The sequence below is a fragment of the Triticum aestivum genome, chromosome 3D (genome assembly GCF_018294505.1).
Source record: "Triticum aestivum cultivar Chinese Spring chromosome 3D, IWGSC CS RefSeq v2.1, whole genome shotgun sequence".
Classification (NCBI taxonomy): Eukaryota; Viridiplantae; Streptophyta; class Magnoliopsida; order Poales; family Poaceae; genus Triticum; species Triticum aestivum.
The window spans coordinates 371289072-371293178 of record NC_057802.1 but is presented as its reverse complement, the minus strand read 5'-3'; positions in this window follow the sequence as shown (position 1 = coordinate 371293178).

The window sequence follows — 4107 nt, the reverse complement described above, 5'->3', positions numbered from 1 at the left end:
ACGCGAAGACGGTGTCGATCTGCTGGAAGAGGGCCGGCTATTGGCACTCAGCCGGTCCGCCATCTACCAGCAGAGTTTGCCACTACCACGGTCGGAAGGTCAAGCCAAGATCTTTCCAAGAGGGAGACCTTGTGCTCTGGCTGATCCAGCGAACAGCCGGCCAGCACAAGCTCTCGGCCCCTTGAGAAGGCCCCTTCATCATCAGTAAAGCATTGGGCAACGACTCCTACTACCTGATCGATGCGCAAAAGCCCAGAGCACGCAAGAGAGACGACTCCGGCAAGGAATCGGAGTGCCCATGGAACGCAAATCTCCTCCGAAGATTTTATAGTTTATTCAGTATGTACCATGCTACCTTTTGTATTAAGCGCTAAGACATCGGGTCCCTCGAGGAGCACTCGGGGGCTACCCTTTTTATCTATATGATAAGCTATATGCCTATGATTGTGTCATTTCATTATTTTGCCTGGCACCAGGTTCGACCAGTCGGCCCGGGGGCTTGCCACCTTGTGCTATGCCAATGCTACCTGCAGTCGGGCAAGTAGTGTGCCGGCACCTAAGCCCTCTCTTGCCATAAGCCGTAGCTCGTAGAGCGACTGACCGACTGGCAAGAGTTAAAGGCAGGAAATGGTGCCCACACAAAAAATGGCTAAGGACCACAACATTCGCATAGGCCAAGCCGGCTCCTCGCCTCGCCGACCAGCTGTTGAGTAGCTGGCCGGCCGATTTCTAACTTAACTTACTATGCTCTGCCTATGGCTAAAGTACTTGCCTTCCTAAAAAACGGCCATGTACTTGACCCAGCCACAGACCGCAGAGCGGCTGTCCGGTTGGCAAGACGGCAGCCAAGGGAAGGCGGCAAAGGAAAAAGCCAAAGGAGCAGAAAAGCAAGACAAGTCGGAAATCGGCAAAGACAATTTACATAGCAAAAGGCCCTCGGCCAGCATTCAACAGAGTTTGAATACACCCCCAGCGGGTGGAACTGCACAGACTTAACAATTATTTTCAAGAGATTACAAAAGAGGGAAAGAAAAAGATAACTTGGCCACCTAGGCCAGAGGAGCAGCAGCCGGATCGGAGTGGTCGGCGGAGGTCGAGGCTCCGGGTGGTGGAGCGGCCGCCTGGTTGGTCTCAGCCTGGTCAGCGCCAGCAGCAGTCGGCTTGTCGGTGCGCCGCCCGTTGGTCGAGATTTGGTCGGGCTGAGGCCGGTCGTCGTCTCCACCATTCGGCGCATCGTCTTCGTCGTCCTCGTCCTCCTCCTCCTCACCTTCATCGCTGGAGGCGATCACCTCCACCGACTCCTCGCCGTCTTCTGGGTTCAGCCCGAACCAGTTGGGTGGTGCCTCGGCGCCCTCCTCAGTCAGCTCGGGGAGGAAGACACTGGTGTCCGTGTACTCGGCTATAGCCGCGGCGCGACGATAGAGGTCGGGCGCCACCACCGCCAGCTCTACGGCAGCTTCAGCATGAAGAGTGGCCAACTGGTCTAGGTTTAGCCCAGGGTACCACCCCTTGACGAACTCCAGGGCCCGCGGTGCGCCTGCCGGGGCCGCGGAGCCCTTCCATGCCTCAATACGGCCGATGGTCACCTCTAACCAGTCGGAGGTCCAACTGGGGGGCGCAGAGTTGGAGCACCCGGCCAGAGGGCGGAGACAACCTGGGCTCCGGCACGCTGCAGACGGCGGAGAGCCCGATGCACCGGCTGGAGACGAGCTTGGACAGTGAGCAGCTGCTCAGCAAGAGTTCGGGGGGCGTTGGGCGCGATTTCCGCACCAGCCAGCCTCCGCTCATCACGGCGAGCCTCGACGACTTGGTTGGCGGCGACGGAGTAACTAGGGAAATACTCTGCACAAGAAGAAAAAAGAAGTATGAAGCCGGAAGCCGGCTCATAGGACAAGTTGGCAGGCAGAAGAAAGAGAAGGACAACTCACCATCGAGCATGTCTTCGATCTAGCCGTAGCTGTCCGACAAGGCCTTCTCCCTCTCAACCCAGTTCGAACGCTGAGTCTCGAACTTGGCCTGGAGGTACTCCTCTGTGTCCATGAGTTTCCGCAGCTCCGCTTGGTGCTGGTTCGCCTAGTCAGCCAGCTGCTTGGCCAGGCGGTCGCACTCTTGCTCTATCTTGCTGCGCTCCTCCTCCTTGGCGTGCAGCGCGGTTTGAGCCTCGCCCAGCTGCTGCCGTAAGGTGGCATTGGCTCCTGCAGAAGACAAGAAAGAAAAGACGATGAGCAAATCAACAAAGAAAGAAGTAGTTGCCGGAAGATCCGACCCGACTGCTCAGCAGTCAGCCCGAAACTCGGGGGCTACACCCCGCGGGTGCGCTGGCGCGCCCCCGCGAGACTAAGGATTGAATGATTCAACGAAAGAAAAAATAAAAGGGGTCACCGGAAGATCCGACCCGACTACTCAGTAGTCGGCCTGAATCTCGGGGCCTACACCCCGCGGTTGCGCTGGCGCGCCCCCGCGAGAACAAAGAGCGGAGTGCTTACTCCGGCTGTCAGCCAAAGCAGTGGTCCGCTTGGCCAGCTCCTGGACCTAGGAATTAAAGGCGGCCACACGGATGTTGTGGTAATCCTGCAACAAAGACAACAAAAGAAAAGAAAGGGTTAGCGCTCGGAACTTACCTTTAAGTTCCGAGCCGCCTGCTCAGCAGCCGACACGGAACTCGGGGGCTACACCCAGTGGGTGCGCTAGCGCTCCCCCATAGAAGAAATTCAAGAAAATTACAAGAATCAGGAACATACCCTGACGGCAGCTCACGATGCCAGGAACGTCTGCGTGTAGTTCTAGAGGGCGGTGCCTTGGGCCTGAAGCAGAGATTGGACTTCATGCGCAGCCTTGTTCAGGACACTCGTCCCACCCCCAGACGTCCACTCTCGCGGGACGGCACTAGTGGCCTCCGCCTCTGGGGCCGACGAGCTCGAGGTCCCGATCTCCTGAGGCCGCGGCACCGAAGTCGCCTTCGCCGCAAGTCGGTGCGCCAGAGTGCGAACAACGGGGGTCGCCCCCACCACTAGCTCGCCGCCAACTTGAGGCCTTGGCGGCACATAAGGCCGACTGCCTTGGACCTCGGCAGTCGGCACTTGCTGGAGCACCTCCGTCGTTAAGATGGCGGAGTCGCCCCCTTCCCTCTCCATGATCGGCTGCTCATCGCCGGTTCTCCCAGTCGGCGCCTGGATCTCTGGTGCGGGCGACACGGAGCGCAGGGGGACGACAAGCTGCGGCGTCTGGTCGCACGTGGCCTTCTCCGCCCGCGCCCTGGCGACCGCGTCCGCCCGCTCCTTAGCAGCGGCATCGGCCAGGGCCTTGGTGACCATGTCGGCTTCCTCCTGCGTCGCCTTCGCCACCGCCACCTTCTGCCGCTCCGCCTCCTCTCGCTCCTCACGCACCTCCCGCGCGTTCCGCTCCGTTGCCGCCTGGAGCTCGGCGCGCGCGTCCACGCGGTGGGTGTTGGCGGAGCCCTCCGTCCCTCCGATGATGGAGGCGGAGGACGACCGCTCAAGGGAGAGCGGGGCCCTGTTCAAGCAAGACAAGAAGAACTCAGAGGGAGTTTGCAAAAAAGACAAACGAAAACACAAGAAAAGACAAGCTCTTACGCGGACACCGTCGGCGGCTGCTTCGGGGCCCTCTGGAACTGGGCCGCCTTCGCGGCGGCCTCCTCCCGCCTGGTCGCTGTGGCCGAGCCCTTGGGTTTCTGATACATCTCCAACGTATCTATAATTTTTGATTGCTCCATGCTATATTATCTTCTGTTTTGGACATTATTGGGCTTTATTATACACTTTTATATTATTTTTGGGACTTACCTATTAACCGGAGGACCAGCCCAGAATTGCTGTTCTTTTGCCTATTTCAGAGTTTCGCAGAAAAAGAATATCAAACGGAGTCCAAACGGAATGAAACCTTCGCGAACGTGTTTTTCGGAACGAACATGATCCAGAGGACTTGGACCCTACGTCAAGAAAGCTACCAGGAATCCATGAGGTAGGGGGGCGCGCCTACCCCCCTGGGCGCGCCCTCCACCCTCGTGGGCCCCATGTTGCTCCACCAATGCACTCCTTCCTCCTATATATACCTACGTACCCCCAAACTACCAGATAGGGAGCCAAA